Source organism: Ischnura elegans, unplaced genomic scaffold (genome assembly GCF_921293095.1).
Source record: "Ischnura elegans unplaced genomic scaffold, ioIscEleg1.1, whole genome shotgun sequence".
In the NCBI taxonomy this organism is placed as follows: Eukaryota; Metazoa; Arthropoda; class Insecta; order Odonata; family Coenagrionidae; genus Ischnura; species Ischnura elegans.
Window position 1 is genome coordinate 4,653 of NW_025791678.1, and position 13,861 is coordinate 18,513.

The following is a 13,861-nucleotide window of genomic DNA, read 5'->3' on the forward strand; positions in this document are numbered from 1 at the left end:
ATGAAGCGCGGTTATAGCGCTTTTTCGCAACGCGCTCGCGAAACATGCAATTGCAGCGCATCAACAGCGCATGCGCATAGCATGCCTGCAGCACGCTGCTGGGACGCTGCTAAAGCGAGTTTCAGCAACCCTCGTTCACTTTCTTGTCGACGCGGTACTGGTGCGGTTGTCTGGTTACCTAGTTCTTTGGAAAGAGATCCCTGAGCTACTGGCTGAGGCGGCTTACCTTGTGGAGTTGCTGAGTGCTACTTTCGTTCTCGAGAATTCTCATTAGGTAAGAATTTTATCATCTCGTTTTTAAAAATATAACATTTATGTATTTTAAATTTTATTATCCTTGAAATATGTATTCTTGCTTGGTGAATCTAGACGCGTTTTAAGTGGTGGTATTTATACCCACGTGGTCGTAGTTATGATTGGGAACCATTGGGAATAAGCTCTTAAATGCGGATAACGATGGCTTTTAATAGTGAAATAGGAAATTTGCAACGCATCTGAGGAAAATTTTGCGGTTTAAAAGTTTTTTTAAAGAACTACTGTTCATCTTAAATCTGTGCTGCTCATGCTTTCTCGTAAAAGGCGTCGTTTGAAATAGTCTCTTTAACTAAAAGAGGAGAAAATATTCTCGATTTATTAGCGGTAAATTTACCACATGAGGTAGGTAGTAAACGTTTGCACGGTCGAAGAATCTGTGACCATAGGGTTAGTCTTCGTAATGGCTTGCTAGCTACCTCTCTAGTGTTTGACAGGGGAATATAATAGCAAAGGTTTCTTTATATATTGTGAAAATTATTTCTCCGGAACGGCAAGTTTTCATTGCTGAAGAGCCGATTTTGATGAAGGGGCATCTGAGGAATGCTTTCCCAGTTTCAGAATCATTAAAAGGGGTAAATTAGATGGGTACTTGGAAAGCTTTTGTCGAAATTGGTATTCTGACATGGTGAATCTAGACGCGTTTTATGAAGTTTTGGTTTTGTTTACCCACGGGGTCGTAGCGTAGAATCTTTGAGAATAAGCTTTAAAATGTTGAGTACATTGTTTTTAGTAATGGTTAAATAGGAAATTTGTTACGCACGTTACAGGAATAGTTGAACCACTGGTCTTAAATCTATGTTCACGCTTTCTCATGAAATGCATGACTTTCAATAGCTTGTCTGCCTTTAAGTGTAGAAAGTATTCTTGATTTATTAGCGATAAATATACCACATGAGGTAATAAACGTGAGCACGGTCGAGGGAATCTGTGACCGTTGGGTTATAGCAGCTAAGTCATCTTTCAATATCTCGTTTTTATAACAAGAACTAATTTTTCATTATTGGAAGAGCTGATTATATGATTGGTTCAAGAATCGTTTGGGGAATGCTTTCCTAGCGCTTCAAGAATAAATATAGGGTTAAATGTAAGGGGTACATGCTTCATGTACAAGGAAGGGCTTTTCCATAGCTTATAACTTCAGGAATGAAAATTTATGTCGCCAATAAAATAAAGGTAGCCCGCCGAGATTATATGACCTGGATGTGATAAAATCAAAAAGGTTACATAGTTCCATGCTAAATTGGTAAGAATCGGCACTGATTTGTATGCTGATTATATCGAGTTAGTTATTAAATAATGTAAGTTGTCTAAAGCCGCCAAAAAGGAAGCGTTCAAAAATGCATTCACGAATTTTAAAAGTGAAACACTTGTTGGACGGTTAGGGGGTAACTCTAAATCATTTTTGGTCTGATGTGAAGGAAGTTAAAGGTAAAATATATGTAGTTCGCTGAGATACGATAGTGAAGTATTACTAGACAGTTCCGATAAAGCCAATTTATTATATTCATACATTAGTGTGTTCTCTAAGCATTCAGTTATCTCATTCGATAGTGCTGACAATGTTTCTAATGTCTTAGCTTTATGGGCGAATCACTTTGAGTGGTTGGCAAGTTTTGCCTTTTAATGGCTGTGTAAGTTGTATGGAGTGTGGAAGTTTTCTGGTGTATGTAACATTTTTGTGACCGTGTGGTGTGTATGTGGGAATCCGCTTGCATGCTTGTGATTGACCTCCATGCCATCAGAGGTTATTTAAAGGCTACAATGTAGATGTTGAATGATTCTGCTCAGTTATGAGTCTATCCCTTCACCCGTGATGAGTCGTTCACCAGCATTTAATTCAGCAAGTTTCTACCCGTGACAGTTTAAGTGAAACCAATCTGGTAAAATGTTACGTTAAGCTGAAACTTTTATGCATAGTAACTTTTGCTTCATTTCTTTGTGAAGGTACTCTTTTTTTTATTATTAATTGAAGGTACTCTTAAGTGGTGTTTGGCAAGGTACGGTTATGGGAGGATTAGGAAGAGAAATATTGAAATGAATGACATTTCCCAGTGGAAATGTGTGGTGCTGTTCGTAGAATTATGGACCTATACAGTATTAAATTAGTACATGATGCACATATAATGGAGAATGTAGATACTCCTTAATACGAATTCATTTAATTAAAGGTAGCGGGCGTAACTTGGCGGAAATCCATAATCAAAGGAGTAGAATTAGGATAAAGTAGTGTTTGGATTTAGGGTGCGTCGACGGCAAGGTCATTTTGCACCACTACTGTGCTATTTAATTACAATTGTTATGTATAAAGTAATCTAATGCATCTGATGTCTTCGTTGAAAGTGTACATAATTAGACTTTATTAAAAATGTTTATTTCTCTGAGAAACCGAAATGTACAGATTAAGTTGGTAGGGTGGTCTCCTAAAAGGGTTTTTAGGTCTCCCCCTAGATTATTTCGCCTTCGCGCTTCGCGGTACTTAACACAATCTAGCATGATGTGTCTAATACTTAATGGACATTTACAATCCCCACATTGGGGAGGTTCCTTCTCTTCAGTAAAGAGATACGCATGGGTCAGGGGGCTGTGCCCTATCCTCAATCGTGTAAGTACTACTTCCTCTCTCCGATTACTACGAGCTGAGGAGGGCCACGCTGCTACCGTGTCCTTGATGCCACGGAGCTTGTTATTATTTAGAATCCTCCATGACTCCCTCCATTTTCCAAATACCACGTTTCTTAGAGATGCTCGTAAGTCCTCGTGGGGAACCAGCGTTGAGACTAGAACTTCGTTATTCAGAGCTTCCTTGGCCATAGCGTCTGCTATCTCATTCCCGGCTATCCCCTCATGTCCCGGTACCCACAGAAAATGGATATTCAAACCCTTTCTCGAAAGGGTCAGCAGGAGAGAGTGTATTTCTTGCACGATCGGGTGCACGGGTGAGAAGCCAGAGATGGCTTGTAGCGAGCTCCTGGAGTCAGTGCATATCACAAAGGAGCCGCCGTGGTCATCTAGGGCTTCTAGAGCTGTCCTTATGGCATAAAGCTCCGCCGTGTACACACTGCACATCGGGTGAAGCTTTGCTCTGATGTTCCCGTGGATAGGGGAGACCACTGCACATGCACAAGCAGAGTTATCTTTCGAACCGTCAGTGTAAACGGGGGTAAGGTTGGGGTGATTCCATCGGAACATGGCAAACAAACGCTGGTACTCCGAGGGAGTTGTGGAAGACTTCGGTCGAGATCGTGAAAGAATATTCACCACCGGAGTGGGAGTAATCCAAGGGGGGTGTTCCGAGAATGAAACAGGATACACTTCAGGTAGCGTGAATTCGCATCCGCGAATAAAATCGTTAAAACGAACGCTTACTGGTCTGGTTGCTTTAGTCCTTCGGTTAAAAACATTAATAAAACGGGGTTTAAAAAGTAAACTATAACATGGGTGACTCGTCATTGCTAAAATTTTGGAAACGTAGCTACAAAGAAGCCAGGTCCTTCGGTAACATAGAGGAGGCTCGCCTGCGTCGGTATATATACTGGGAATCGGGCTGGTCCTAAACGCCCCAGTGCATAGTCGCAGACCTGCGTTGTGCACTGAATTAAGTGCTTTCAAATACGTCTCGCGTGCGGACGCATACACGAATGAGCCGTAGTCTAATTTCGACCGCACCAGTGTGCGGTAAAGTAAAATTAAGGTGGTGCGGTCTGCTCCCCAAGATGCGTGGCTTAAAAACTTTAAAATGTTTAAAGACTTCAAACAGTTTACCTTGACAGAATTAATGTGCTCCTTCCAGTTGAGTTTGTGGTCGAGGGTCATCCCCAGAAAACGGACTGATTCCACAAATGGGAGGTTTCTACCACCTAGGTGTAACGTGGGATTTACATGGACGCCCCGAGTGCGAGAAAAGTGAACGCACTTTGTTTTCTCCAAAGAGAAAAGGAAGCCGTTATTTTGGGTCCATTTGTGAAGTTTATTGATGGTGAGTTGCGCCATACGCGATGCATTCACGACCCTAGATGATCTGCAGAAAATCGCGAGATCATCCACAAACAGTGACCCTAACACTGGCTCCTTGATGCAGTGAGCTATGTCGTTGATCGCAATAGCGAACAACGTCACGCTCAGAACCGAGCCTTGGGGAACTCCGTTGTCAAGAGGGTAAAAATTTGACAACAACTGTCCCGTCCTTACTTTAAAAACACGGTTGGTTAAAAAATTTTGTATAAAAATGGGCAAACAGCCTCTAAAACCCCACTCGCGTAATACGCGTAGAATCTTACGTCGCCAGACCCGGTCGTAAGCCTTCTCTAAGTCGAAAAATACACCGACTACGTGTTGGCGGAGAAGGAAGGCTTCTTGGATGAAATTTTCAATTCTGACCAAGTGGTCCATTGTGGAACGGTTCCGTCTGAATCCGCATTGTATCCTAGAGAGGAGTTTTCGACGCTCCAGCCACCAAATGAGACGTCGATTTACCATTCGCTCCATTAACTTGCACAGGCAGCTGGTGAGAGAAATCGGCCGGTAAGAGTTCGGGTCAGCTCGGTCTTTTCCATGTTTTGGGATGGGGACAATGACGGACTCCCGCCAGGACGGAGGAAAATCCCCATTGGCCCAGAGCTGATTAAAAGTTTCAAGGATTTCCAGCAACGCCGATTCCGATAGATTTCGGAGGAAGGCATTGTGGATCTCGTCGGGTCCTGGGGACGTGTCGTGGGAGTCATGGATGGCAGATTTCAGCTCCCAAATGGTAAATGGCATATTGTAGTCTGCCGTTGTTTTAGGCTCCATAAAGGATATAGGGACGTTCTCGAGCCTTTTCTTGAGGATCGCAAAAGAAGGGTCATAGCATTCGTCGCTGCTCACTTTGGCGAGTAATTGGGCGAATACGTTCCCTATCGCAGCTGGAGAAGTGATAACCTTTCCTTCGACTTCTAGGAAGGATATACCTAGATGCTGGCTGCTACCCGATATGCTCCTCACCTTACGCCATACCTGTGCAAGTGGAGTCCTGTGGTTGACACCGGAGACAAAATTCATCCAAGAAATCCTCTTTGCGTCCTTTATTACCTGACGCGCTTTCGCTCTTAGTCGCCGAAAAGCGGAGAGATTATTTGCTGTAGGATACTTGTTGAAAATTCGGAGAGCTTTCTTACGTTTTTTAATGGCTTCTGCGCAGGTTTCATTCCACCATGGCACCGCATTTCTTGGAAGGATGCTTCGAGATCGTGGTATGCTAATTTCGGCGGCTTGAATGATGCTGGATGTCAAAAGATTTACGTTTGTTACACAGTCGTTGTTTTTATCCCACACGTAGTTAAAATTTGAGTTAAAAAGATGCCAATCAGCTTTCCGGACAATCCAACAGCCTGGTCTAATAAAATCGGGGTTTATATTTTGCTCCCTTTTGATTAAAAGGGGAAAGTGATCGCTCCCACTAAGATCCTTATGCACAGAGAGTTTGAGTTTATTGACCAAACTAGTCGATAAAATACTCAAGTCAATGGAGGAAGAATCGCCGCTATAAGAGTTAAAACGGGTTTTCTCGCCGTTATTGAGTAAAAAAAGGTTAAAATCACTAATAAAACTTGATAAAATACGTCCCCTGCGGTTGCACTGTTCCGGGGTGCTTCCCCATAGACGATCGTGAGCATTAAAATCTCCGAGTAAAATAAAAGGCTGAGGTAGCTGGTGAACAAGGGATTCTAGATTAAAACGGGTGACGGGTGCACCCTCCGGCAGGTAAACGTTGCACACCGTTATCGCCTCGGGAGCGTGCACCGTCACCGCTACCGCTTGGAACGGTGTGTTAAGATTTATTCGGGAGGTGTAAAGAGCCTCCCGGACAAAAACCGAAACTCCACCATGGGCTCGTTGGCCACTAGTATCGTCCAGTCTAAAAGTGTTAAAATGTTTTAAATATCCCTTGTCTGTATCTTTAAAACGCGTTTCCTGCAAACATATACAGAAAGGGTTAAAATCATTTATTAAAACAGCCAGCTCCTCCTTATGCCGGTAAAATCCATTACAATTCCATTGTAATATAAAATTCATAAAAAGGGTTTAAAAAGGGTAAAAGATAAATATAAACAGAAAAAAAAGGATGTCAATATTGAAACTTGGAGCAGCATTAGCCCGGAAGTCTGTGGAATCATCGCTTTAAGCGACTTTTCCTTCCCTTATTCCTGACTTTTTCGATCTCTGTGTCCGAAATACAGAGATCTTCGTCTATGTCCTCCTGCATCGGTTCCATACCTTTGCCGGAGGGACCAGGAGAGGGAGTTTTCTCTCGCTGGTCAGGTTTTCTGGTGGTTTTCTTTGTTGTATTTTTGGGAGACACTACGGAGGAGTTAGGGGTGTTTTTTTTAGTATTGCTATTGTTACTCGCATTTGTTTTTTTTAATAAATCTATCTGCTTTTCAGGTTCCGTCTGTGTAGAAATGGTGCACTTCTTAACTGGAGCAGAGGCGATTGCGGCAAAGGAACGCGAGAAAGAGGGGGCACTAAGGGCTTTGAACTTTTTCCTTGCCTCCAGGTAAGATATTTTTTCCATAGTTTTTATTTCCATAATCTTCCGTTCCTCTTTCATTTTCGGGCAATCGCGAGAGTAAGCCGCGTGGGTACCCTCGCAATTCACGCAGCAGGCCGCTTCCGCACATTTGTCCCCATCGTGCTTGTCCTTGCCGCAGCGCGGGCAGGTGGCCTTGCCCTCACATCGCGGTGCGATGTGGCCGAATTTTTGGCATTGGAAGCAGCGCATCGGTTGAGGGAAGAATGGTCGCACAGTTACAGATTCGTATCCTAAGAAGACTTTAACGGGCAGTTTGTCTAGAGCGAACGTGAGAATTACTGACGTGGTATTTATCACTTCACCGTTTCGCTTCGTAGTCAGTCTGCGGCAGTCGATGACGCCCTGGGGGGCCATCTCTCTCTTGATCTCTTCTGGTTCCACGTAAAGAAGGTCGTAGTGACTTATTACTCCCTTAGAGGTATTTAGAGTGCGGTGGATCTCGACTTTAACTGGGATGTCGTGTAATTTTTCAGTTTTAAGCAATTTTTCAGCTTGGATGTTGTTCGCAGTCTCTATTAGTAGGGTACCATCTCTTAGTTTTTTCACCGAATTTGGCTCTCCAGTAATTATCGATTGCATAGCTTTTTTTATGAAAAAGGGAGACACCTTTTTCAGAGTGTCACCTTCTTTGGCGCATTTCATAGACAAAAAACGCTTCGAGCTTTCAAAAGACTTTTCTCCTCCGCCCGTGTCCGGGCGGGATCTTTTTGGTGGAGGAAGAGTAATCGTCTCCATGAAAGTAAGAACATAATTCATCCCCTGGGCTCCCCACCCACCACGGAGCCACACATTCGGGACGCCACACCGAGATCCGGTGTGGTCGCCAGGGCTACCCAAGGGATATAGGAACCTTTGATAGGGGGTCTCTTTTGGGTTAGAACCTCCAGCGCGGGGGCCCTCCGAACCCACGCACCTTCGGCCGCCCTACGGAGACCCCCATATCTCCAGCACTAACCCGTCCTGGCGTACGCTCGGAAGGAGCCGCCAAGCTCCCCAGCCGCCAGGAGCCGATTGACCGAGCTGGGCTCTTCTCGGCCGCCCGTTTTCCGGGGAATCCAGGGCCGAAGTGGGGTATTGAACTCCGGCCCATACCGGGTTTCCGACGCCCAGCTGGGAGCCGGAGAACTCACCCACCAGGATCCCCTTCTCCCCCTTGTACGGGTCTCCACGCACGGCAAACACGTGGGTGAATCTGGACGCCAGATGTATCGGCTACTCAGCACAGCAGAGTCACATGCTGTCTGGACGCTATCCTAGCGTGCGAAGGGTTTTTTGACGAGGTTGTCTCCCCGGTGGGCTCGGGTCCGTGGGGGCGCGGCTCCCCAAAGGAAGAGATTACTCTCTTCCCCCCGTGCGGGGATTAGGATAAACTACTTTGCTATTTCTACATAGTAATTTATTGAAACTGACCATGGTTTCACTACAGAGTAACATCAAGGTGTTTCTACAGTTACAGAGTAACATTATCATTATCAAAGTTACAGAGTAACATTATCGCCTTGATAATGTTACTCTGTAACGAAACCATGGTCGGTGTCAATACCTTACTATGTGGAAATGCCAAAGTTGTTGATCCCTCTATTCCAGCGAATTCATATAAGACTTAATAAAGGTTATTTCTAATAATAACCACTTAAGAGCAGTTTCTTTGCATTCTAAGACAGTATACTCATGGTGATAGGATGTAATGAGACTTCAAGGATGAATTTTTATTGTTGTCTCCCAAGTGATGGTGGGGATGGCGTAAGTCTTTCATTTTGTAGAAGGCATTCTTTGTGAGTCAACTTTTTGGAAGGCCTGTATATAATTCTACATTTATTAACAATTAGGCATTTTTCATAGGTTATTGCTCCTCTACTCAGTAAGAAATGATTTCAATATTTTTATTGTAAGCTATACTATGCAAAACTTAGTTGTTCAGTTGTCTGATGCATAACCACTGTTTTATTCTTGATGTTTTCATTGCCAGATGAATATTACCATTATTGTTACTGTTCATTTACTTGCAGTTCTTTTGCTCATTCATTTAAGAATGCCTAAAGGAGGCTACAAGAGCTTTCACTTGCTGTCAAAGCGACAGCAAAGAAATAGAGTGCGAGCTGAGTTTCTCCATCAGGATGATTTTGGGGAGTCTTGATGCCATAACTGATGTCATGACAGGCCCAGCAGTTTCTTTTGAAGCTGATTCTGACAATGGAATAACCTCTCCGCATGAATTATCTGATTCACCTGTCCCCAGCTCTTCATTTGATGACAGTTGTGATGAAAGCTTGTCATGCAGTGATTTGAGGGAGGAAATTTCAGCATGGGCTGCGGATGTTCCGCGTCATAAAGTCACCTCTCTGCTGAAAATATTGAGAAAGCATTCCTGCTTCAAGGACCTTCCTTCTGATGTTAGGACTGTGACAAAAACTCCACTGTCCTTAGCTGTAAGCAAAGTTGGTTCTGGGGAATTCTTCTACTTTGGGGTGGCTGAATCATTGAAGACTCAGTTAACCAGGGAACACACCTTAGACTCAATTGATTTACAGTTCAACATTGATGGTATACCAATAACCAAGAGTTCTGGAAGTCAGTTTTGGCCTATCTTGGCTTCTGTTACTAATTTCATCGGTGATCCTTTCTTTGTCGGCATATACTGGAGTTTAGTTAAGCCAGTATCTGTGGAAGATTATCTCGGCCCCCTCATCAATGAACTTGTTGTGCTTATGAATGAGGGCATGATTTTCGATGGTAGAAGAGTGAAAGTGAATGTGACTTCTTTTATATGTGATGCACCTGCCCGTGCTTTCCTGCTCCAGATAAAAGGCCATAACTCTTATTATCCATGCCATCGATGTTATGTGAAGGGAGAAAGGATTGAAGGTAGGATGGTTTTCTTGACGTTGGACAGTGAGCTAAGGAATGATGACACATTCCGAAAGTTGGAGGATGAGGACCACCATGCAGGACAGTCCCCATTGTGTCACCTCAGAGCTTTTGACATTGTACATATTGTGCCATTTGAGTACATGCATTTAATTTGTTTGGGTGTTACTCGAAAAATGCTAACGTGCTTAACTCAGGGTGCAAGTGTGGCAAAGCTGAGAGCAAGAATGAGGATAGCCATGGACAATGAGTTAGTTCGTGTAGCGAAGTTTACTCCCCATTGCTTTCATAGTAAACCACGGCCATTAAGTGAGCTGTTACGCTGGAAAGCAGCAGAGCTCCGCTACATCACACTATATTTAATTCCATTGATTGCCCGCTTTTTCCCTAATGAAGCAGCACAGAAGCATGTCATGTCATACTTCTATGCCCTCAGAATACTGGCTTGTGGCTCTCTGTGCAAAAGTGAGAGATTTTTGAGCTATGCAGACACCTTACTGAGGTACTTTGTGCAAGTGTTTCCTACAGTTTATGGGCAAGCTTATTGCTCATACAATGTTCATTGTTTGTTGCATGTGGTTGCAGATGTAAGGAAATTTGGTGCCATGGACTCTTACAGTGCATTTAAGTATGAAAATTACCTCCAGGTGCTGAAGAAGAAAATCTCACTTGCTCGTCTTCCCATGCAAACAGTTGTGCGTAGGATTATTGAGGAAAGGCAACAAACATTGAAGCGTGACAGTGTTGGTGGTGACTTCAAAGTTAAGGGTGGTGGCAGTAAGTCTGCAAGCTATGAGGAAAGCTACCGCTATGTTCAAACCAAGGTTGGGAGGAAACCATTGATTTTTATATTTTGCTGAAATGACAACAGAAATTAGTGCATCCATTTTAGAATAAGTGTTTGATTATGATGTGTAACTCTCTCCAAATTTATTTCACTAAGTAATCAAATGCCATCAGGCATATTATTATGGATACATTGTTGTTTACTTTTTGAAAAAATATCCGTTTTCCTCCTCACATATTACTTATTATGCTGCCAGCTGATATTTGACTGTAATAATGTTATTGATGATTTACACATTGTGCATTGAAATGAATTATAGGTAAAATTTGACCAAGGATATTCCCATGTTTTGTTAGTAAGACTAATTGTTGTAAAGAGGCAGTTAATGAGGAATTATGTCTTTTTAATCTAAAAATGTATGACGGGTTGCCTACTTTCTGTTGAAGCCTAACTGTTACGGGAATGCCCAATGTACCGAATTTGGCACATACCTCAATTTTTATCAATTTTGACAAAAAAGTTTAAAAAATGGGTAGGTGTGCTTCCTATGGTCTCCCTTGATTAAGATTTGGAAGGAAAAAATTTTTTCCTTGGGTAAAAAAATTGTTGACCATAAAGGGTTAAGTGTCAAAAGTCCCGACAACTGTATAAAAACAGTAAGTGGTGATGTAGGGCTATTAAATGGTATATATTGCGAAGCTGGTGACCGTAGCTTCATATTTAAAAAGTTCTTGTCTGTGGGATCATATTTTGACTCCCCATCTCCATCAATTGATGTTGGGGTCATGCTTGCAAGCAACTTGTGTGATGTGGAGGTCCTACTTCGTGAAGAAGATATTGAATGCAAAGTGGTCAACATTCCCATTGAGGACTCTCGGCACTACATTGCTACAGTATTGCACCAAATTTGAAACATGGTACTACAATAAACATGTTTGGATTTGAATTTTTGGCTTTCGAGAATAATATATTGATGAATATACATCTTTTACAGGAATGGAGTTGGTAGTTGTGGAGTTCACTCAGACGAGGGAGTGCAAGGCAGTACCAGTTACCTGGGTTGTACCTGGGGAAGAGGAGGATATATACTTCTATCCTCCACACAGTACTTCATATAAGATGATGACTTCCTGGCTAAGGACTGGGGAAGAGCCAACGGACACTTAGGAGAGACACATTTGTCGAGTGTTCGAAAAATCTCGAACAGGTATTTATATTAGATGAAAGGTAGTCTTTCAAGGTTTATTGAACATGAAAGTCAGTAGTAAACTTTGTGGTAAAATAACTATTTGTTCATTCTTTTCAGGAAAATATGAGCTAGCAACACAGCTAGAAAAGGAATGTATGGAGTCATCGGAGATTGATGCCTCCAAACCTTTGGGAAGGGGTTTGCGCAGGAAGAGGCGCCCAGAGAAAATCGTTGGGCATGTGGAGACTTTTCCATCTCTACATGCGATGGCTCATTCATGTAATGTTTGATGTTTTATTCAGCTCTGTAGTGATATTGTCTATTGCTATAATTATTGTGGATGAATCAGTCGGTGTGCATTTTAAAACTATTTCCTGGTTTATTTTACCTTGATAGCTTATAGCAGTTCTGATGAGGATGTTCGTGGTGCATCGTGTAGGATACAGTCTCCTCCTCCATTGCCGTCTGAGGTACCTCGGCGTGAAAAGGGAAATATAGAACGGCCTAATATCCCTAGTGCTGGTAAAGTTTAGTCATATCTTTCAAAGTGACTTATGGATTGTCTGGACAGAGCTATGAACATAATTTACTAATTTTCAATTTTTCTTTGGTTGATTCAGACATAGATAACTCAGGCACCACCTCCAAATTTCCTGGGAAGGAAGATCTGTCACCACTAGATGTGACTTAGAATTGGTTGGGGAGACAAGTGGTAAGTGTTTTGGGTCCTGATGAAGAATTTGAATGATGTACCATTGGTATTGAGGTAAAGTGTGATTTTTCATGGCCATAGGATTTTGGGAAAGTAAAATGTTTCTTAAATTTTGGTTTCTTATTGTTATCCACCAATAATTGTTGACTTGGTAATTTTGGTTACATACGTTATTGCTGCCACTTCTCTTAATCACAAAGCTGGAAATATTCATTAATTTTATTGTATGTTTTTAGTTGTCATGTGCTGAACATTTGAAGGTTATTAGTACCTTAACGCAATTGGTGATACATTAAATATCATAAATTAAACACAGCAAATTTCCTAATACTTACAATGGCCTTAGTTATACTTTGGGTGCAGTAAGACTCAACGAATTGTGATTTAACATTGAGTATCTGAAGTTTTGTCTACCTATATCATGGTGTTTTTATTAATGGTAATTGAGAGAAAATTTATAGCCTTGTTTTCTTTGCAGGAGTGTCATGCAAATCAAATCACTGTGTGGCGTCAGTGTCTGCTCTCGAGAAATCTGTAGAGCAGTTGTCAGGTAAATGTTTCTTTCACCATGACTTTTATTGTTGCTTTTCATATATATAATTTTGGAATTCCTTTGTTGTAGAAAAACTAATGATTAGAGAGGTGGTGTGGGAAAGGAGGCACATGAGGCTGGAGGAAAAAATTAATGCCCTCACCAGTATGGCGGAAACAGGGAATAAGCTGCTAGTCAATCTGAGCAGTAGTGAAGAGGCGCCTTCCTTCATAGAGAAGTTCCCCTTGTCCTCAATTGAGGAATTTGAAGAATTGGAGGAGCAGCTTCAGAGTAATTACTCTTTATATAAAGCATTGGTGAGTTACACATAAAGCTATTTCCTTAGAATACCCATGATTTTGAAGGTGCACCATTCAAAGTGGTCTTTGAAGCATCCTCTCTACAGAGTTCCTTCATCTGTCAAGAGTTTTAACTTTTATGAAAACTCTTCCTTCTCAGGTGAAAGAACTTGCTCGTCGCTCCAGTGAGGAAGATGCGTCCTTTGTTTATAAACTTCTGTACTTTCTGCTGAAGGATTCTGTGGCCAAAGAGTACTGCCTTACAGGAAAAGTAGGAGCTGACGGGGTGATGAAAAAAAGGTTTTGTGATACCAAATTGCACAAAGCAATACTAGGTACATTTATCCTCTTGCCATTTATTCCTTCCTTCATTAAATTGATCTCGTACGCATAACATATTTTGTATCCATTGGTGTTATATGTATGTTCTTCCATATTTCTTCAGATGCTGGTAAGAAACCTGCTCTGGCACATGTGGGTGTAGACAAGATAAATAAGAAAATCGGAGAGTGGTTCCGTCAAACTGGCACCAGGATGAGGAGATCCCTGGGACGGACTGAATGATTCGATGTTATAATATCATAATGTTAT

The 13,861-nt window shown here is 42.1% G+C and overlaps 1 long non-coding RNA gene across 2 annotated transcripts; it reads left to right on the forward strand.

Moving 5' to 3' along the window:
- Positions 1-12,344: 12,344 nt before the first annotated feature.
- On the forward strand, positions 12,345-13,511 carry LOC124173440. Of its 2 annotated transcripts, XR_006868559.1 has the most exons (4): positions 12,345-12,439; positions 12,918-12,989; positions 13,062-13,288; positions 13,431-13,511. It is a non-coding gene; the product is annotated as an uncharacterized LOC124173440 (long non-coding RNA). The 2 variants fall into 2 exon arrangements; XR_006868558.1 differs by having other exon boundaries at positions 12,918-13,288.
- Positions 13,512-13,861: the final 350 nt, after the last annotated feature.